The following is a 23267-nucleotide window of genomic DNA, read 5'->3' as shown; positions in this document are numbered from 1 at the left end:
GTCTGCAGTCTATGACCACCCATGTTTCAGTGATCAAAACTTGTAACATTTTGTAAACAAACAACTTATATTAAGAAGATACTTTACTCTTGGTCACCAATTTCTGCTCCAGACATGAATCTGACCTGGAAAGTCCTGAATTCTGCTACCTTTTTTTTCTCTTATTTTTCATATTGCAGTGGCAAAACATGTTCATGACAAAGCCGATAAAGAGCTGCTATTAACTCATCTCAGCACTAATTAATTTTGTAAAACAGTATATTACAATAATAGCATAAACAGCAGATCTCTGCCAGCCATCTCATTGTAAATTAGCAAGTAAGAACTACATTTAGTGCCAGTTCAAGTTGTATGATGACACACTGCATCCACCATAAATCTTAAAAGTAAGGAAAATTAAGAGGACAGACTTGTACATTACTTTCCATTTTCATATTGCCTACAGTGCTGTTGTTGACACACTCCAGTGCTCTTAAGGTTTTTCACATTTCCCAATGAGAATTTTACAATTTAAAAGTTTAAAAAGCCTGTTAAAACTGTATTGTGTAATAAAATCATAATTATGGTATGGTAGTAACTGTACCATAATACAGGGGATAAGGTGTGATGTGTTGCCTGATCCTTTTTAAAGGTTAATAATATTTGTATTGATGGCCAGTTGATCTGACTGTGATACGGTTCTATCCCAGAATCAGAGTACATAGAGTTAAAACCAGTTAGTTCAATATGTTATCGGGAGCATCAGGGTCTATGACAAGGACACTCACAATGAAGGCGAAGCAAAGCCTTAGATATCTTTAGTAGAATAATGAACAGAAAAGCTCCAAGCCACATCAAAATGTAGGAGTACTACAGCATTGGGACTAGCTGTGATTTCATTCTTTGCATAATCCTTAGATCTGCATAATCACACCCTTCCTTGAGGACATGGTGGTAAGAATAAAGGACCAGTTCTTGCTCTCTCTGGCATGCCAATGATTCCGATGGTCTAGGTTCCTCACTGAATTGATGGGTCAGATGGTAGAAAGTGCACAGCAAAAATCTACCTCTACATGGTGATCTGCTTTATTATAGGGCCGAAGCCAATGTCCAACCCACCATACCCAAATATAACTTCTTCACCCACATAACAATCTGCAGCTAGGGAGATTTAAATTAAATAGGGGAAAAATTAACTCTAAGGATAGTTTGGCATCAGAATAGGTTTCCAAGGGAGGCTGTGGAATCCGGATTACTGCAAGTTTTTAAGAACAGCTTGGGCAAACACCTGTCAGGGCTGGTCTAGGTATACTTCGTCCTGCCTCAGCGCAGGGGGATGGATTTAATGACATCTTGAGGTTCCCTTCCAGACCTACATTTCTATGATTCTGTGATTATGATTTTTTTTTTAAAAGAACCTCTATTTTCCCCAATGCCTGATTGAGATAGAACCCCGGCTGAAATATTTAGACTTAATTTAGGCCAGCTAGCTAACAGCTGTGATGCTAGTTCACTGAAGAAACATCAAGGGAGGAAAATTCTACTTTGGGATGAGATGATAGCTTTCTTTGACAGAGTAACAAGCCTTGTAGATAGCGGGGAAGCGATAGATGTGGTATATCTTGACTTTAGTAAGGCTTTTGATACTGTCTCGCATGACCTTCTCATAAACAAATTATGGAAATATAACCTAGATGGAGCTACTAGAAGGTGGGTGCATAACTGGTTGGAAAATCATTCCCAGAGAGTAATCATCAGTGGTTCACAGTCATGCTGGAAGGGCATAATGAGTGGGGTCCCATAGGGATCGGTTCTGAGTCTGGTTCTGTTCAGTATCTTCATCAACGATTTAGGTAATGGCATAGAGAATACACTTATAAAGCGTGCGGACAATACCAAGCTGGGAGGGGTTGCAAGTGCTTTGGAGGATAGGATTAAAATTCAAAATGATCTGGACAAACTGGAGAAATGGTCTGAAGTAAATAGGATGAAATTCAATAAGGACAAATGCAAAGTACTCCACTTAGGAAGAAGCAATCAGTTGCACACATACAAAATGGGAAATGACTGCCGAGGAAGGAATACTGCGGAAAGGGATCTGGGGGTCATAGTAGATCAAAAGCTAAATATGAGTCAGTGTGGATGAGCTATTGCCAGCAGGAGAGTGAGTTTGTGTGTGTGGTTTTTGGAGGGGGGTGGGGGGGGGTGAGAAAACCTGGATTAGTGCTGGAAATGACCCACCTTGATTATCATGCGCATTATAAAGAGAGGTTTCAAAGAGGGATGGGCTATTACCAGCAGGAGAGTGAGTTTGTATGTGTGTGTGTGGGGGGGGGGAAGGGTGAGAAAACCTGGATTTGTGCTGGAAATGGCCCACTTTGATTTTCATGCAGGTTGTAGGGAGAGTGGTCACTTTGGATGGGCTATTACCAGCAGGAGAGTGAGTTTGTGGGGCGGGGGGGGGGGGGGGGGGTGGAGGGTGAGAAAACCTGGATTTGTGCTGGAAATGGCCCTACTTGATGATCACTTTAGATAAGCTGTTACCAGCAGGAGAGTGGGGTGGGAGGAAGTTTTGTTTCATGGTCTCTGTGTGTATATAATGTCTTCTGCAGTTTCCACGATATGCTATGCATCCGATGAAGTGAGCTGTAGCTCACGAAAGCTCATGCTCAAATAAACTGGGAGAAAGGCCAGTCCTTGCCTACAGACAGCCCCCCAACCTGAAGCGAATACTCACCAACAACCACATACCACACAACAGAACCACTAGCCCAGGAACCTATCCTTGCAACAAAGCCCGTTGCCAACTGTGCCCACATATCTATTCAGGGGACACCATCACAGGGCCTAACAACATCAGCCACACTATCAGAGGCTCGTTCACCTGCACATCCACCAATGTGATATATGCCATCATGTGCCAGCAATGCCCCTCTGCCATGTACATTGGTCAAACTGGACAGTCTCTACGTAAAAGAATAAATGGACACAAATCAGATGTCAAGAATTATAACATTCATAAACCAGTCGGAGAACACTTCAATCTCTCTGGTCACGCAATCACAGACATGAGGGTCGCTATCTTAAAGCAAAAAAACTTCAAATCCAGACTCCAGCGAGAAACTGCTGAATTGGAATTCATTTGCAAATTGGATACTATTAATTTGGGCTTGAATAGAGACTGGGAGTGGCTAAGTCATTATGCAAGGTAGCCTGTCTCCCCTTGTTTTTTTCCTGCAAACCCCCCCCCAAGACGTTCTGGTTAAACTTGGATTATTGCTGTGCACATTCTAAGATGAGCTGTTGCCAGCAGGAGAATGAGTTTGTGTGTGTGGTTTTTGGAGGGGGGGGTGTGGGGGGGGAGTGAGAAAACCTGGATTAGTGCTGGAGGTGACCCACCTTGATTATCATGCGCATTATAAAGAGGGGTTTCAAAGGGGGATGGGCTGTTGCCAGCAGGAGAGTGAGTTTGTATGTGTGTTGGGGGGGGGGGGAAGGGTGAGAAAACCTGGATTTGTGCTGGAAATGGCTCTACTTGATGATCACTTTAGATAAGCTGTTGCCAGCGGGGGAGTGGGGTGGGAGGAAGTTTTGTTTCATGGTCTCTGTGTGTATATAATGTCTTCTGCAGTTTCCACGATATGCTATGCATCCGATGAAGTGAGCTGTAGCTCACGAAAGCTCATGCTCAAATAAACTGGTTAGTCTCTAAGGTGCCACAAGTACTCCTTTTCTTTTTACGAATACAGACTAACACGGCTGTTACTCTGAAACCTATTATTTAATTGTTATCCTAGGTTTAACCTGGCTGAGTTATTCATCTTTGCCTTATTAATGGGTGGCTATTTATAAAGGGTGTACCCCAGCACTTGTGAATAGCCAGTTGCACGTATTCAGCATTTCAAAGGAGAGGCTGGACTGAAGAGGTGTGTACAAGTGATTTGAATTTCAAAGAGCAGAGAATAAACACCAGCTATTTAGGGGCTAATTTATACTGGACATGGCAGGAAAAGAAATCTCTGCTGTTCTAAGACATTGCACACAATGCTATAGTAAACTGAAGACTTTGAAGTAAGGTTTAGTAATTGATACAGCAGATTAAGAAGCCTATTCTTTTTCTTCTTTTTGCACCAGTGTAAATCAGGAGTAACTGCACTGCAGTCACTGGAATTATACTAGCATGAAATAGGTGTATGGGAGATCAGAATCAGGTTCTGGACTGAATCCTGGGTGAGATCATTTACCAGATTAAGTCTCTAATAAATTACAAGCCAGCAGGACATTTAGTAGTTTGTTGTTTATGATGAAAAGGTAACACAAATAAACACATGAGTTACTGCTCAGCTTCAGTTTTCAAACAGCAGGATAAAAATATAACACACCTGAATTTAGATCGCATAAGACATGCAATGCTGATACAAAATTATGGTAAGATTTTAAGATGTCTGCATCCTGTTCCTCTCTAAACTCATAAGCAGAAGATGACCATCATAGAAACTAAAGCCTTTTCAATGTGTCCATGTAGTTTGGAGGATAAGGAATTTAGGAATCCCACTGGTCCACAGACCTCCATATGTAGACTCTGAAGACTTGTTGGAAGAACCAATAGAATTCTTATCAGAACAACATTTGTTTGTTTGACATTTTTATTATAGTAATAAGTGTGCCATCTCCTTAGAATGCAAGCTGGAAAAGAAACTTAAAGCTATTCTGTTTATATATATATATGCTTATTGTTTCATCTGACAAATAAACATTTATAAATGTTTACTAACCACTTAGTAAATGCTTTTTTTAAAAAAAGAGAATAATAAATGGCTACTACCATATTGTAATTAATGACTGAAAGTCAACATTTTGAATGCTGGAAGGTATTGCTGTATTGAAAAATATCTATTATTTGCACTATGTTCTCTTCTCCATCTAATCATCCCATATCCCCATCCAATCTTGAGCTGCTGTGTGAACAATTTTTGATCATGATAAAAACGTTAGACTTTATAGCTAGCAGCATAAAAATAATTATCAGAATGCAACATGTTCATCCAATTCATATCTCATAATACCCTTCCTTAGAGAAAGGCTTTTATGTAGATTTATGCAGACTTCCCCAATGAAAAACCACTTAGAAATTCCTGTCAGGTGCTTTTTGCTTGAAGGGCTCCAGTGTGTGGGTGGCTGTTTCTTTTGTATGTGCAGCAATGATCCCACTCCTTTAAAGAGATGTTTTTTTCTCTTTTGCTTTCATACCACATTTGTAAAGTGAGAGACAGAGTGACACATGTTCTGAACCAGTCTTTGAAAATTTTAATGAGAACTATCCATTTACTTAGAGTACAAATATTTTAATACACAGGTACCACCTATTGGCTGCTTGTTGCCTTAGTAATTTGGGCTATTCTCTGAAAAATGTATTAGGAGTCACATTTTGTATTTTTTCCCTTTGGGACTGGTCTTTGTTATGTACTTTCTTTCTCTGTAGGACAAAACTTGTATCTGTGGGGAAGTTAGTACGCAGTGAGCTAGAGTGTGAATTTAAAGTGCACAAACTACTCCACCTTAGCTTCCTGTGTGGACACTCTTACAATGCTCTAAGGGTGTCCTAATGCACACAAAACACTTAGTGCACTGTAACAGTGTCCACAGAGTGTGGAATACTTAGTGCCCACTGGCTACTGTGGGCTTTTTCCCCATATAGACAAACCTCCCGGATGAGACGCAAAAATTGTGTTTTTTCTCTGTCACAGGATGCATTCACCAGTAGTGGCGCCTCCTCATGGCTGTCCTGGGGATGAGCTCTGGCAAGGTGTTGCCCCCTCCTCTGGCAGTGACTCCCTGATCATCCTCGCACCCAGGGGTGAAAGTAACTGAAATTTCTTACCGGTATGGTCATATTGTAACCTCCCTTCCCACCCCCACTCCTACACATTTAACTTCATGGATCCCTTTTCACGACTTTGCTACAGTAGCTGTCTACTAGTTTTATGCTAGAGTATTGGTAGTAGCACCCCTGCCCTGAGTGATGCAAGTTTTAGCACGGTAAAGTGGCAGTGTAGACAGTGCTGCCACGCTCCCAGAACTGGTAGCTATTTCCCTGGTGGAGGTGGTTTTATTACAGTGCTGGGAGAGCTCTCTCCCAGTGCTGGAGCCACGACTACACAGCTACTTTGAAGTGCTGCCACGGCAGAGCTTCAACGTCGCCTGTGTAGACATACCCTTTTGTGGATGACTTTCAGCTTTTTCATTTGTCACTGTTCTTTTTGACTGACCATCCCCCATTTCCTCACACACTAATGGGGATGTTTAAACATAAAAGTAAGATGGGCAGAGGCCTGGGGGGTGTCACAGACCAGCAAACAGCAGCAAGTCCCCCTAGTGGGAAAGCGGCACGAGATGGAGAGGTTTCACCCGGAGCACCAGCTGCTTCAGAACCCTGCTCACGCGCTGCCAAGCCCCACACCTTGACCCTCCCCCACTGCTGGCTCCTGCCTCTGGCACCCCACATCCGTCTGCAACAGGTGAAGAGACTCACCGACTGCAGCCAGGTGAGCTCTCCTTCCCACAGCTGGCTGAATAATGAAGGGCTGGAAGCAGAGCGCAGTGCCCTGGGCACGGAGTGTAAAGCCACCCCTCCGTCCTGCAGTGTGCACACAACATTCGCTCCCAAAGCTGCCTCATCCCCCAAGGGCCCATGTGTGTGGATCTGCACACTGAAGAGCAGGCGGCCAGCAGGAGAACCAGCTCAAGAGTGAGCTGGGATGGGAGCAAGGGGCTTTCTGCACAATCACACTGCTGTGTCCTGCTCGCACTGAGCTCCTTAGACCCCCCCCCACCCGCCGCCTTTCAGCTCCCCTAATCTCCGAGGTCAACTCTGATTCCCTCTCTAACTATGCTTAGGGGTGGTCGGTTTGCTTGCAGAGAGGGATGTTTGTAGCAATCCATTCTGCCTTCATGGATTTCACAACACTGGGCTCCTTCCAGCAACATCTCCGCTCGGGTGAGTTGTTCCATTTTAGTGAAGGTTGAATTATGCAGTGTGTGATTCTGCAATCAACTACATTTAATTACACTGTTCCAACGGAGGGGACAGTCACACTGGGTGCTTTCTACTGTAAATTGTGCGCCTAACAAGACAGACTTGACCAATAAGCTGTAAGCGGTTCCCGTGATGGCACGCAAAAGCTAACGTTCTCAATCACATGGATGTCTTCCACCCGACAAGAAGTAAAAACTGAAAACTGAAGGGGAGCATTTTGTTTCTAGAGAATGTAAAATATATTTAATTCAAGCAATAAATCTCATTTTTTGTTATTTCTACAGTTAAACCTAGCCTATTTTACCCATTTGTACTGAATGCTTCGGCCACATTCTTACTGGTACGCTGTACCGGCTTACTTTCACCTCTGCTCTCACCATCTGCCACTCAGGAGGCTCCCTCTTTGTGACTTGGCCCTCTGGCCAGTTCACCACGTGTTTCCCCTTTTAGGGTGGAGGGGTATATCAAAGTCCCTCCATACAAAATGGCACTCTTCCCTGTACTGCCCTAACTGTGTCACTCCTCCAATGGCTGATAGGGGGACCTGGGCCCACCCTCTACTCCGGGTCCCAGCTTCCCTCCCATCTGCAGCCAAGATCTGACCTCCTCCATACCTTGCTGCTTTTCCCCGGACACTTGCCTACCTCTCTGGCTCTTCCTCTTCTCTTTGTTTGCCAGCCCAAACTTCCCCCTCTCCAAGGAAATAATTGTAGGCTACTTGTCTTTAGCCCCAGATACACATCCCATCTCCTCCCAAGAAATGACTGCAGACTCCTTCCCTGCAGCACACTATGTTCCCTGGCTTATATAGGCCCTGCCTGTTCCCGCCCAGCTGAGCCTCTTCTAATTAAATCCCTGCTACCTGCCTCATTCTCCAGGTACAGCCTGGTCAGTTAATTGGCTAACTTAGCCATTTTAACCCCTCCAGGTCTTGTGTGGGGTGGAACATATATGTTTCCACTACTGTTTAATAGATTTCTCACTATAATCACACATTTTATACATTTATTACACACAAAAGTTACATTAAAATAATGTTAAAATTCTTAAGTCAAACTCTCAAAGTTAGGAAATGACAAAATTAAGGTTGCCCATGCAATATTAATTCAGCTTCCTTGTGCTTATGCATTATGATAGTATTTAATACATGACTATAAAATAAATTTTCCCCAAAGAAGTCCAAAGGGTTAATATTTGGCAAAATTATAAGCTACTGAAAACAGGGTTTGATAATGGGAATGTCAGGTGACCTTACCTACCAGCACTACCAGCTCCCACTATAATATTACTTTATATTCTCCCATAAATTGATTTGGGGAAACTGTAGAAAGAGGTTATAGCTATTTTAAAATAGTACTAAAATTAATGCCCTAAACCATTCAAGAATAGCTTTTTCTTTAAAATGTGGGTTACAACTAGGATACATCATGGTGTGATGTGGTATAAAGATTATTTAGCACTCATTTCAAATGACCTGCATAACTCCGTTGTGGCTTTGACTTTATTAGAAAATGTGGTCATCCCAAATTCTATCCATCATAATGCTGTTTCTAATTAACTGATATATATAAAACCTTAACTCTGTCTTAATTAAGTTTTTTGTCTTTCAATATGTTTTACACTGCAGTGAAATCTAATATTTGAAGCTAACTACTGCTATGGACCATTAAATTACAAAAATGAGTTCTCAGCAAATGTGAAACACAGCGAAGAAGAAGAAGAAAAAAATCACATAATTTAATGCTTTGATGAACCAGAAAAACCAACAAAGGATCATACAATTACCACCTTTGCCACTACCATTCTGCCCAGAGTTACTGGAATACTACCCATCAAAAGAAAACTTCGTTGAGAGCTACATAGGTTCTGTTCCAGCTACACTCTGGGAAAATATTTCAAAGAGCTGTAAAATAATTCGTTGTGAATTTACCTTCTCTTTTCTCTTCATAATTGCTTGCAAACTGATTTTGGTTTCTACAACTATAGTTCAGGTTCATAAGCATTCATCACATATTTCATATGAAAATATTGCAAAACTATGGGCCATTTGTGAATTATTTACTTTGACTACCAGTTCTGCATTATTTGTGATGTGGTCACCTAAGATGCATGGTGTTGATTCTGCTCTGATTGGAAGACTAAGACTTTTCTAGGAGGATTAATAATTATGGTTATGTTACTATCCGTGAATAATGATCATTATGACCCCAGAAAAACAGTGAACCAAACTTATGACTTTTCACTCATTGAAATATTTGTGAATTACTTTTTATATTATTTGATCAGCTGTAACTCCAAAATTTTGTACCTTTTTCCTCAGCTGGATGAATGCATATAATTCTTATATATAACTCTGCTATCAGCAGAACAAGAACAAATTTACTTACTCTAAGTGTTAAATGTGGTGGTCAAATATTGTTGTCCTTGAGCAGACCATTTAGATAATCTATTCTGTCTCTTCTTACTTCATTTCACAACAGTGCTCCATCTCACATAGTGCTCGAGTCCTAAAAAACAAGTGCTGGATCTGAATTTCAACCTCAAGAACAACAGTAACATACTTTATATTGAAAAACACCTGAAAAACGCTATTTTTGCTCAAATTATGAGAAAACAAATTATATGCAACATGATCTCCCAGAGCTACTTTTGTATCTTTCTTTAGGGCTATGGAGCCAAGGTTTTGTGGACCTGCAGAAGTGGAAAATGGGTGGTAGCAACTCCACTCAATGAGAAGAATCAAATGCTATCCAACATGACCCCTGCCCATGGAATTCCTAACTTTGTCTTTGTTAAGATAAAGAGATTGATCCCCTTGACTATCATTATAAAGCAGATTTTCTAATCCTTTAATCATTCTTGGGGCTCTTAATAATAGAATCATAGACGATTAGGGTTGGCAGAGACCTCAGGAGGTCATCTAGTCCAACCCCCTGCTCAAAGCAGGACCAACCCCAACTCAAAGCATCCCAGCCAGGGCTTTATCAAGCCAGGCCTTAAAAACCTCTAAGGATAAAGATTCCACCACCTCCCTAGGTAACACATTCAGTGCTTCACCACCCTCCCAGTGAATTAGTTTTTTTCCTAATATCCAACCTAGACCTCCACCACTGCAACTTGGGACCATCGTTCCTTGTTCTGTCATCTTCCACCACTGAGAACAGCCGAGCTCCATTCTCTTTGGAACCCCACTTAAGGTAGCTGAAGGCTGCTATCAAATTCCCCCTCACTCTTCTTTTCTGCAGACTAAATAAGCCCAATTCCCTCAGCTTCTCCTCATAAATCTTGTACCCCAGACCCCTAATCATCTTCCTTGTCCTCCGCTGGACGCTCTCCGATTTGACCACATCCTTTCTGTAGTGGAGAGCCAAAAACTGGATGCAATACTCCAGATGTGGCCTCACCAGTGCCGAATAGAGGAGAATAATCACTTCCCTCGATCTGCTGGCAGTGCTCATATTAATGCAGCCCAATAAGCCGTTAGCCTTCTTGGCAACAAGGACACACTGCTGACTCATATCCAGCTTCTCATCCACTGTAATCCCCAGGTCTTTTTCAGCAGAACTGCTGCTTAGCCAATTGGTCCGCAACCTGTAGCAGTGCATAGGATTCTTCCATCCTAAGTGCAGGGCTCTGATGAAGTTCAACAAGGACAAGTGCAGATTTCTTTTGACCCAATCTTCCTATTTGTCTAGACCTTCCCTTTACTGTCCCAACTGTGTCACTCCTCCAATGGCTGCTAGCAGGACCTGGGCCCACCCTTTACTCTGTGTCCCGGCAAAGAGGACCTTTGTCTGGACCGTCTCTGGAACCTCTCCAATTTATCAGCATCCTTCTTGAATTGTGGACAGCAGTGGTCTCACCAGTACCGAATACAACATCCTACTCCACTTCTACTGAAGATTCCTCTGTTTATGCAACCAAGGATAACATTAGCCCTTTGGCTACAAGTGTCCACAATGGGAGCTCATGTTCACCTGATAATCCATAACTCCTAAATCTTTTTCAGAGTCATTGCTTCCCAGGATAGAGTTCCCCATCCTGTCTTTATTCTAGAAGTATACATTTACAGTTAGCTGAATTAAAATGCATATTGTTTCCTTGCACCCAGTTTACCAACCAATCCAGATCATACTGTATTAGTGACCTGTCTTCTTCATTACTTACCACTCCCCCAATTTTGTTGTCATCTGCAAACATTATCAATGATGATTTTATGTTTTCTTCCAGGTCATTGATAAAAATGTTAAATAGTACAGGGCCAAGAACCAATCCCTGTGGAACCCCAGCAGAAACACACTTGCTCAATGGTAATTCATCATTTACAATTACATTTTGAGATAGCCAACTTTTAATCAATTTAATGTGTGCCATGTTAATTTTATGTTGATTTAGATTTTTAATTAAAACATTGTATGGTACCAAATCAAACGCCTTCTAGAAGTCTACGTATATTACATCAACACTATTACTGTTATTAACCAAATGTATAATCTCATAAAAAATATGTATAGTAAATTACTTTGACTGGATTTATTTTACATAAACCCATGCTGATTGGCATTAATTTTGTTCTACTTTTTAAAATTCTTTATTAATCAAGTCCCATATCAGCAACTCCATTATCTTGCCCAGGACTGATGTCAGACTGAAAGGCCTATAATTATCTGGGTCATCCCATTTACCCTTTTTAAATACTGGCACAACATTAACTTTTTTCCAGACTTCTGGAACTTTCCCAGTGTTCCAAGACTTTTTGAAAAGTGGTCTAGCAAGCTCCTGAGCCAGCTCTTTTTTAAACTCTTTGGTTATATGTTATCCAGACATACTGGGTGTCTAACTTTATTAGCTATTGTTAATATCCTCTTGAGATAGTAGGATGTTGGTGGTGTGTTTCTGTGCCAGCTGTGGAGTTAATCACCATAGGGCACTAGTGTTTGTTGTGAGTCTCCCAGGGAATGTTACATGGACTTGGATTTAACACTAGAGAGAAGGGTGTCGAAGGGGAGAGAGGAAAATGATGATTTGCTGCAGGGAGGGGCTTGAATTCAATCAAACCGACAGGCTGTTGTCCAATCATTGACCAATGCTCTCATGGAGGCACTGGCCAAGTATATCTCAAAGCAGGGGCACTATCTCCTCATGCTGCGTCCCCCACCTCCTCTGCGCCTGCTGTGGAAGGAGAGATGGCCACCCAGGTTACTAAGTCACCATCTCTCCTTCTGGAATTTGAGGGTGGGTTGGGGGACGTTGAGTTCAGACCCAGAGCCCCACTCGAGAAGTAGACTTGGTGGCTAGGTAATAAGAAGTACTAGAATGCTGTTCTGGCTCCCCCCAAAATGCCAGAATGGCATTCCAGAGCATTCCAGCAGGACTCAAGTGCTGATCTAACCATTTCTTGAATAACCAAAAGCAATGGCTGATGATGCTTGATCAGCTCCACTGTTAGCAATTAGACAATAGAATAGTCTATCTACCTATTTTTACAGGATATATCACATGAAAGGATGCAGTTTAAAGTTTTTTTAATAGCAGGAATTTTGAATGCCTAGTTTACCAATGAGTGGCAAAAAACATTCCTAACCCATCAAGACTTTCTCCTCAGTCAATTGAAAAGACCACCAAAAACCCTAGTGGAAGGTCAGAAAAGTTTGGAGAGTTGGGGACACTCAGCTTCTAGTTAAGGAGCATTCTTGATCTCTTAAGACTCAAATTAACTCAGGCTGGCTGTCACAGGAAAAGGGCAGAAGGATTTTGTTTGTTTTGTTGCTGTGAGAAATTTATTTTATACAATGCAACTGAATTCCAAGAGGGATAGAGTAGTGGAACAGTATGCAGATAAATTCAATTTATTCCATGGCTTGGAGGAATTTATAGGGGTACACTGCCAACAGATAGTTTGTTTAACTGTACATCTTTCTCAGGATTTGTGTACACATAAAAGCTGTGCCACTTTAACTATACCCAAGAATAAGCTATACTGGCATAAAGCATCTTTGTATCAGTATGTGTGTGTCCACAATAGGGACTTCCCTTGTATAAATATTTTCGTATTAAAAAAAAATATATTACCCCTTATCCAAATTATTTATACTGTGTGTAGATCATGCCTCAGACTCCTTTTCTAGATAGCTGTCCACAAATTCCTAGTTTTGCTTCTCCCTGATGTTACAGGCTGATGTGAATTATAGTCCAAGCTAAATCCTTAAAATAGAGATGAAAAAAGAAAATAATTTCATTGTGTATAAATCCTTGATATGACAGTGGTGAAGAAATTAAGTCGTAACCTTCATCCTTGCTTACACAGGCTCAGCTCCCACTTACTTAAATGGGATTTGCCCCCATTTAAGTGCAGGCAAAATTAGGCCAAACGTTCGGGGAGTTACGTAGTGCTAGAATGAGAATAGTGTCCACAACATAATGCAAGAGAGGAGCCTCATTGCTGAAAACATAATAAGAAAAACAACTACAGTAGCTGGGAATGTTAGAGTTGGGGCCTTTCCGGTTTGTCTTAATAATTACGTAGAGCAGGGCTGTGCCTATAGAAAGGAAAATGTAGCTGGCAACACTAATCTGGGAATGTATTTAATATCTTAAGTGACTTAAGTCACCTTCAGGAGAATTTATTAACATACTTATGCATTCTAAATGGTTTCTAATTTAGCTGTTACCACTCAAGAAAGAGATCCTGGAATTACTGTGGTTAGTCTGCTGAAAACTTCAGCTCAATGCACAGCAGTGGTCAAAAAAGGCTAATAGTATGTTATGAACTATTAGGAAAGGGTTAGGAAATCAGACAGAAAATATCATAATGCCACTACATAAATTGATGGTGCACCAACACCTTGAATACTGGTTCTGGTCATCCCATCTCAAAAAGGACATAGTGGAACTGGAAAAGATTCAGAGAAGGGCAACAAAAGTACCCAAGGGTATAGAATGGCTTTCATATGAGAAGATACTAAAAAGATTAGGGCTGTTCATCCTAGAAAAGAGGCAACTACAGGGGGAAATGACAGAGATTGATAAAAGCATGAATGGTGTGGAAAAAGTGAATAGAGAAGTGTTATTTATACTTTCACACAATACAAAAACCAGGGGTTACCCAATGATATTAATAGGCAGTAGGTTTAATACAAACAAGAGGAAGTACATTTCATGCTATGCACAACTAACTTGTGGAAATCATTGCAATTTTGAACCCAGTTCAAAAAAAATGACTAAGTTCAGGGAAGATAGGCCCATCAATGTCTATTAGCTAAGGGATGCAAGCCAATGCATGGGGCAACCCTAAACCTTTGACTACCAGAAGACAGGAGTGGAAGACCGGAGCGGATCCCTCCCATAACTGCCCTGTTCTATACATTGCCCCTGAAGCTATGGAGTGGGCCACTGCCAGAGTCAGGATACTGGGCAAGAAGGACCATGGCCTGACCTAACATGGCAGCTTCTATGTCCGTTAGGGGTTTGATCTACCAAATGGCTAAAGGATTTTTATAGCGAAAAAGTGAATTAATGCAATTTGGATCTAAAGCTCATAAAGAAAAAAAAGTTGAATAAAAGAACTGGATTTACTGACAATTAAAGAAACTTAAGCAATTTAAATTACTGATTTTAATCATGATTTAAATCAGCAAACAGAAACCTTTATTTAAATTATCCAATTTAATCTTGTTTTGCATTTGTACTTTTTAGTTATTTTCCTAAACAAAGATTGATTCTCATTGGGGTGGTAGCCATTAAAACATAAGAACAGCGATACTGCATCAGACCAAAGGTTCATCTAGTCCAGTATCCTGTCTTCTGACAGTGGCCAATGCCAGGTGCCCCAGAGGGAATGACAGAACAGGTAATCATCAAGTGATCCATCCCCTGTTGCCCATTCCCAGCTTCTGGCAAACAGAGGCTAGGGACACCATCCCTGCCCATCCTGGCTAATAGCCATTGATGGACCTATCCTCCATGAATTTATTTAGTTCTTTTTTGAACCCTGTTATAGTCTTGGCCTTCACAGCATCCTCTGGCAAAGAGTTCCACGGGCTGACTGTGTGTTGTGTGAAGAAATACTTCCTTTTGTTTCTTTTAATCCTGCCGCCTATTAATTTCATTTGGTGACCCATAGTTCTTGTGTTATGAAAAGGAGTAAACAACACTTCCTTATTTACTTTCTCCACACCAGTCATGATTTTATAAACCTCTATCATATCCCCCCTTAGTTGTCTCTTTTCCAAGCTGAAAAGTCCCAGGCTTATTAATCTTTCCTCATATGGAAGTCATTCCATACCCCTAGTCATTTTTGTTGCCCTTTTCTGAACCTTTTCCAATTTCAGTATATCTTTTTTGAGATGGCGCAATGACATCTGCACACAGTATTCGAGTTGGATGCCCATGGGAGCTAAGCACCCACTAATTTTTTTCTGTGTCGATGCCTATGCTGGATACATAAGAAAAAAGGTAAGTTTATTAAAACTAACTGACTTATTTAAAAAGAAGGAAGCATTATCTGTAGTTAGTTAATTGAACTGATTGTTTCTGGTCTTTAGTTTTTAGAACTAGTAGATCTCATCCTGTTACATCTAGTTTTTATTGGGAGAGATAAACAAGAAAATATTTTTTCTCCACCGTGCAAGAGGGTACTGCCGTCAAAAGCTAGTTTAGGCCTTTAGCAAACTCTGGTTCCTGGAGTTTAACCATTGACTTCCATCAGTTCAGTAGTTTGAATTTCTTTGAAACTTCAGCAGTAAACGTACTGTTTCAATACTTTTTAAGTTTAATTTTAATGATTTTAATAGATTATAGTAAATTTAGGCCTTAATATAATTTCAATTTAATTGTAAATTTTTATTTAAAAAAAAACTGTATTCAATGTAAATAAAAATCTGATTTACATTAAAATATGGTGGTTTTTTATTTTATTTTTAAATCATCAAGTTAATGGGAGTAATTCTGCTAAAATCCTACAAAATTCTTTAAATATATAGGCCTAAAACTGCTCAGGTTAATTTTCCAAGCACTTTGGGCTACTCATTTGCACACAGGCACTTTTGTGATGGATACCATGGGCATTTCAATTCTTACTTCCTTCTGAAGAGATGAAGGAAACAAAGTTTGTCATTGACTTTGCATCTTTAGAACATTTCCTGCAGAAGATGGGGTTATTTCTGGGAGGCAATCTTTCTCCAACATTACAGCATGACTCATATTATAGCCAGAGATAATTAAAATGACCATCTTGATTACATGGCTACAAGAGTAGTGGGTTTCTAAGCAAAGAAAGCAAATGTAATCACTCAAACACCTTCTTTTTTCCCCTCATCTTCCCTTGGATGCAAAGCATCACCTGGTGTTCTTTGTTTGCTTTTCTCTGTTAACTAGTTTGTTTCCCTGGTTTTCTTTGTTCTTCTTTTGTTACCAAATAGGTAATATCCTTGTTCCAAACTTCTCTTCCTCAGCGTTTATCAATGTCTGCTTTACACTGTCTTTTGTGTAATGTTTCTTTCAATATTGATTTCTGAGCTTTGTTGTTATTAGATTTTAGAACAATACTTTTAAAACTTCTCTAAATTTGATTGCATATATTTTTTATACTTGGTGTGATAGACAACAATTGTTGTAGTTCACTATTGACATTTATGTTGAAATGATGATTTACCAGAAGCCCCTATTATAAAAATAGTTTTAATAAATATTCATTAAGGTTATCTTTCTGAATAAAATATGTTCCTCAGGAAGCTGCTATAAGTTCTTCCTGAATCTTCTATCATTCAAACTTGTTCGTTATTTAATTGAAAATACTTATTACTCTGAGAATGAATGAAATCACTTCCTTGTATCTTTTTCAGACATATTAAGTGCAGTTGTAGTCTGAAATGTGAATATGTAACAATGGACCCTTCTTTCTCAAACATACACACTGTACTCCTTGATCCTGGACCTGAACTGGCTGCTTTGTACTGCTGTGATTTAACCAGCTCTTTAAGGTCAAAGGCTTCTTCATGTAGACTGTACGTATGGTGGCAGTTTCTACATGGGCCAGTACAGTCCTGAACCAAGTGCAGAGGCTGTGTATTGGAAAAGGCAGCATAGACAAGACATTCCTACATGCTAGTGAACTTTGGTTGCAGTTGGTGTAAGTTACAGCAGCTCTCAGGGGCTCAGACTGGTGCAGGTCATCCACAGGATCTGTGGGAGGCAAAGGTGACTTAAAACTCACATTTTCTTTCTTCCCCTCATCTTACACCAAACAGCATGACCAGACAGGAGGATTTGTCCCTCTCTGTTTATTCAGAGAAATAGCTGCTGACTTTAGCAACTAATACAAGCTTTTACTGCTTTTCAGCCCTTTTAGCCCGTAACTAAGTCAGAGTGAACTAGGTTCTTGTCTTTCTCTTACATCTTGTTTACTAAATTACTGTGCGACTCCCACATGAAAGGGCTAGAGGTAGCACAGGTGCTGCAAATAGACTAATTGGAACCACTGGGGTTGCATAGGTGTCAATGAGGGCCTGATTTGCTATTATGAAGATATGTTTAAAGGAAAGACCTGAGCTTGAATATGAGGTTGAGATAGCAGAATTGGTCTCATGTTTTTTCTTATCAAATGAGCATATTTGCTATGGAAGTTGTCAAGGTTCCTTCCCCACTCTGAACTCTAGGGTACAGATGTGGGGACCTGCATGAAAAACCCTCTAAGCTTATTTTTACCAGCTTAGGTTAAAACTTCCCCAAGGTACAAACTATTTTACCCTTTGTCCCTGGACTTTATAGCTGCCACCAAGCGTCTAACAAAATATAACCGGGAAAGAGCCCACTTGGAAACGTCTTTGCCCCCAAAATCCCCCCAAGCCCTACACCCCCTTTCCTGGGGAAGGCTTGATAAAAATCCTCACCAATTTGCATAGGTGAACACTGACCCAAACCCTTGGATCTTAAGAACAATGAAAAATCAATCAGGTTCTTAAAAGAAGAATTTTAATTGAAGAAAAAGTAAAAGAATCACCTCTGTAAAATCAGGATGGTAAATACCTTACAGGGTAATCAGATTCAAAACATAGAGAATCCCTCTAGGCAAAACCTTAAGTTACAAAAAGACACAAAAACAGGAATATAGATTCCATTCAGCACAACTTATTTTATCAGCCATTTAAACAAAACAGAATCTAATGCATATCTAACTAGATTGCTTATTAACCCTTTACAGGAGTTCTGACCTGCATTCCTGCTCTGGTCCAGGCAAAAGACACATACAGACAGAGAGAACCCTTTGTTTTCCCCCACTCCAGCTTTGAAAGTATCTTGTCTCCTCATTGGTCATTTTGGTCAGGTGCCAGTGAGGTTATCTTTACCTTCTTAAGCATTTACAGGTGAAAGGGTTTTTTCCTCTGGCCAGGAGGGATTTAAAGGAGGTTAGTCTTCCCTTTATATTTATGACAGAATCTTTGAAAATCCTTCAATTTTGTTTTAGAGGATTTTTTTTAACAGAGTAAAATCAAGTCAGATTTACTGATATGCTCTGACATTTTGCATGCCACTGATTCAAAGCAGCTGTAAACCCAATATAACTAGTTAAATTGCATGTAAAGCTATTTTACAATCTGAAGCAGTGCAAAGCAGCCAGAACGAATGGCCCTGGCCCTGTTATCTGTTGTCTTTGTATATAGCAAATTCCACACAGGGCTAGATTGACCATTGTGCCCTATAGCTTTGTACACATCACTCCCAGATTTGGAGGTCACATGTTGGTGTCAGTCATGTCACTATAGCTAGCCAGAGGAGTACACATGGAGTAGACTGCCTGCAGGTTTAGCTCCCACCCCTGGGAGGGGAATGTGTGGAGAAATTCCTTCCCCTGAGACAGATCCCAGCCTACCTCATGACAGGAAGCTGTGGGCCAGGGAGCAGGGGGCCCCCAACTTACACCAAGAGGAGTTGTAGGTCCTTCATCAACTCAGCAGATGGATCAGCTTGTTGGCCCCTACCTTCCACACCCCAAGCAGGCATAGTTCCAGAATGAGGGTGGTGTCCCTGGTGCCAGATAGGGGTGTGCTAAAGGCTCCAGACTGTTCTAATCCAAGTCTGATTACACTGATACTGTAAGTTTGACACTCTTAAGGCATGACTATACTGTCCTGCAGTTTGGGCTCTTTGGGACCTTTCAGCTCATGCCCACAGTATCCACATGAGGGAGATACAGTGCAGCACATTGGAGCATACTGCTATTCACACAAACTTTAGGTAAACAGAGCTGCATTTGGTGCAATTCTGGGTAAAGTGGCAAAAGTGGCTTTGCAGCCCCTAGATCTTGGGGTTAGTTTGCACTGGCCAGGCCCTTGCACAGCTAACACAATGTAAGGGCCTCTCTTTACTTATCTCCCCCAAGCCATACCCCTTTTCCCTGGACATGCCCTTCAGCAGGGCTTGGAGTTGCTGGAAAGCTCCAGGTTCCAGCTTGCCAGCTGTAGGCCCATTTAGCATCTCCAGAGTGGACCTACAATTTTTATGAATTTGTTTGTTATTCAGCATGATTCAACCAATAATTTATATAAGCATTGTCCCACCTGTGCAACCTAGGACCCACCCTTCACCTGCAGTGGCATTTCTTCACTACAGGAACAGCAACTGGGGTACATCTCCACGTGTGGGTCAGCCCCACTACACGCTTTTCCTGCCACACACAGAGTCCTCCATTGGGGGGATTTTGGTGGGGACTTCCAGTGCAGTGCATCTTGGAATGAACACTCTATTAAGATGCAGAGGGCAATTCACCTCTTTCAGAGTAATCATTTCAGGCTGTCTGCAGACTCAGGTAGATACCACTGCATGACTTACACTTGATGCACGTTTTCATATTTTTCTTTGCAACCAGGTTGGCTAGATAGAAACCTTTTTATAAAAATAAAGTTTTGAGTCTGTTGGCTACTAAAGAAGTCCTGGGCAAGAGACAAAATATTGTCCTGAGTAGAGAAGCATGAAAATTTGCAGATGACACACAATTATTTAGGTTAGTCAGGACCTGAGAAGTCACTGAGGGACCTCAGAAAAAAAATGATCAAGCTAGGTAAATGGGTGACTGTATGGCATATGAAATTCAATATCAATAAATGAAAAGTATGGCCTGCACATTGGAGGGAAAATTTTAAAGTTTTTCTAAACCTTACACAGTTCTAAATTACTTGTATCAACTCAAGAAAGGAATCTGATGCCATTGTAAACAGCACAGTGAAGACTCTGTTCAATGTGCAGCTGCAGTCAAAGAAGTAAATGAGATGTTAGATTGCCTAAGAAATAGGATAATGAATAATACAGAAAACATAACATCTTTATATAAATCGGTGGATCATAATTCATAAATAGGTGTTTCGTCTCAGCTTCTCCTCTTTTACCCTTCTCCTGGGCTGCACTGGTTGGATATTTGGGACAGAGGGAGTCATCCTTTCACAGATGTTTCCTCAGGGTCAAGCAGAACCAGACAAACTTCTGTTCTGCTCTCCGCGGGGTTCACCCTGGCTTGGAAGAGAAACAGGCAATGGAGGATCCAAAGCGTTCTTCTCTTTCCCCTGCAATGCAGCAGGCAGTCTGTAGTGGACCTGCTGAGCAACTGCTGCAGGGAACAGCATCTAGTCAAAGGGCTCCTGGTTTACACTACAGTGCTCCTGCAGCTACAGGGGAATGAGTGGGAATCAAGGCCCCCTACTGCCTCTCCATAGGGATGGGGATGGTTCAGATGTGAGGTTGGAACTCATAAGGTGGGGCTCAGCTGATGTATTTTAAATGCATAATCAAATGTGTATTTTCTTTTTAGCCCAGTTGCTCTGAAAGGCACAGTTTGAGGCTACAGGTTGGTCACCACTAGTTCATATGGACATCTTTCAGTCTGTGTTTGCTTGTGAACTATTTGCCATGATTATTGCTGCAAGTATTCACATTCCTAATTTGCTTTTCATGATGATTAACATGATGATTTACTATTTCAATTAATATAAAACTGGTGACTTGATTGCCATGCTAATTGCAAACTAGGCGACTGTTCTGGGAAGGGAGTTATCTGAATGGGTATTCTCTGTTTTTGCCTGTAGATATTTGAAATCAAGTTTACCACCAACACAATTTGATTAAAAACAGACTAAACAATTTGTTGAAAGCTCTATCATTACCAGAGTAATATTACTCTTCAGTGCTACAATTTTGACTCGTAGTATAATGACTGTACATTATGTGTGCACACTGAATTGAAAATTTCTCAAAATTACATTACAGTATCCACAAAATATTGAAGCTAATTTGCAATGTTGAACTCATGGGTTGTCTTCCTCTCTCAGTGTGCATGTAGTTAACTAATACTTTAACGCTAACAGGAGAGTTATACACGTACCTCCTGGGGAGAGTATATTCAAATGAGATCTGTTATATCACTAACTAGATAGCTGAATATAAATGGTGATTGTCTATTCATTATTAGGCTATTTCTAACATATTTCATTTATAAGAGGTAGCATAAAATGTTGGGGGAGGTTGGTTTATGCTTTTCCATTATCTATAATATGTATTTTACTATATTTCAAAGCCTTTTCTAAACAGCAGTTAAATGAAAGCTTCATTATCTGGAACCAAAATCTAGACAGGTTTCTGAAACATAATCTTAACATTCGCACAGCTGTAATTACTACTAAATCAATATTATAGATTCAAACTAATTATAGTACATGAATTAGAGCTGTAATAAACAGACCCTCACTTGGCTAATTAGTAGATTTGAGTTGGTTTATATTAAAACTGACAAAGATTCCTAGCCCTGGCTAGTCTGACACAAATACAGAGCGCACTAGAAGCAGACTTGCACCTTGTGCAATAATTTACATATGTGCTAAATTGATGTAAAAATACTAACCATTCAGAACGGGAATAAATAAATATTAGAGAGAACTTTAAATGTCCCTTCTCTAGACAGTATCCAAATTTTTGAAAGATGCATTTTATGTTACAAGAATTTTTACAGACTGATTTGGATTAGGATTTTCAATAAGGGCAGAGTCAAAACTGTTCTTCTCACCAAAATAAGATATTTTAAAAGGTTTCTGTTTCATATCCCCTTTTGTTAATTGGATGGGGCCCTGTGACTTATTTTTTGGGATTGTAACTCCCTTTTCCAACAGGGCTGCTGTTACAAATGAAGGTTATTATAACATCTCAATTCTAGGGAGGTAATGAGGTGGAAAATATTAACGCTCCAAGAAACAGTCAGGAGGGACTCTCCATGTTTTCTGTATCCAGTGCTCTTTGAAATCATGCCCTCAAGAACAAGAAGCCACCAGAGGACCAAAGTTAGGTAGCAAAATCTGTTGCCTTAAGGTTGCAGATCTCTCCCCAAATCATTCAGGTTAGACTTGCCTCCCCACAGTCAGCAGAGGGAAAGGTCATCCCTCCCATGGATATCCTAAGATCTGTAAGGTTATTGTAAATAACCAACTGAACATGAACCCCCACTGAGATGAGGTGGCAAAAAAGAGCTAACACAATAATTTAATATATTAACTGGGGAATATGGAGAAGGAGGTGGATAGTACCTCTGTCCAGTTCTAATGTCCACCTTTTAAAAAGAATGCTGAAAAACTGGAGACGGTTGATAAGAGCTACAAAAATCATTTGTGGTCTAGAAAACGATGTTAGTGAAAGAATAAAGAAGCTCAGTTTGTTTAGGTTATCTTAGAGAAGGCTAAGAAGCCATTTAAACATAACCTAAAAGTACCTACCCAGGGAAAAGAAATCTGATAGTAGCTGGTGTGACACTATGCCCCCATATTCTTCATAGAGATATTGTTATAATGTAATTATGGAATAACTAAGTATTTTATGTGAGATGGGTCATGTAAGAGATCATTGGAAAGGTTATGATTTACTGAATATGATTATCCTATTTCTATGCATGTATCATTTCTGTATCTGAAGTTAGAAATATTGACTATGTATGTGTACTATAAATTGTGTTTATACATGGGGAATGCCCACTAGACAGAATACAATCAGTCCAGAGGGCTAGCTGGGAACAAGTCAATGGGCCATTAGGTAGAACAATAGGTCTTTGAAGATGCTAATCACCCACATTCCTGGAAAGCCTTCCTGTGGATGCTACAAATAGACTTTGAGTTATGGCTGCAGGGTCATGTGATCATGTCATCTGATACTGGACTCCATGTTAAAAACTAGTATTTTTCCATTGGCCAGGGGTGGGAATCACACTGGAAGACAAAGGATT

At 40.5% G+C, this 23267-nt stretch overlaps 1 long non-coding RNA gene across 1 annotated transcript in view; it reads right to left on the bottom strand.

Moving 5' to 3' along the window:
- LOC122465687 overlaps positions 1-23267 on the bottom strand; it is a 143031-nt gene that overhangs the window by 116998 nt on the left and 2766 nt on the right. Inside the window, exon 2 of the long non-coding RNA XR_006290695.1 lies at positions 9403-9522. This is a non-coding gene — a long non-coding RNA (uncharacterized LOC122465687). The remainder of the gene's footprint in view (positions 1-9402; positions 9523-23267) is intronic.

The sequence above is a fragment of the Chelonia mydas genome, chromosome 4 (assembly GCF_015237465.2).
Source record: "Chelonia mydas isolate rCheMyd1 chromosome 4, rCheMyd1.pri.v2, whole genome shotgun sequence".
NCBI classification, from domain to species: domain Eukaryota; kingdom Metazoa; phylum Chordata; order Testudines; family Cheloniidae; genus Chelonia; species Chelonia mydas.
The sequence above is the reverse complement of the archived record's forward strand: the minus strand, read 5'-3'. Positions and strand labels throughout refer to the sequence as shown.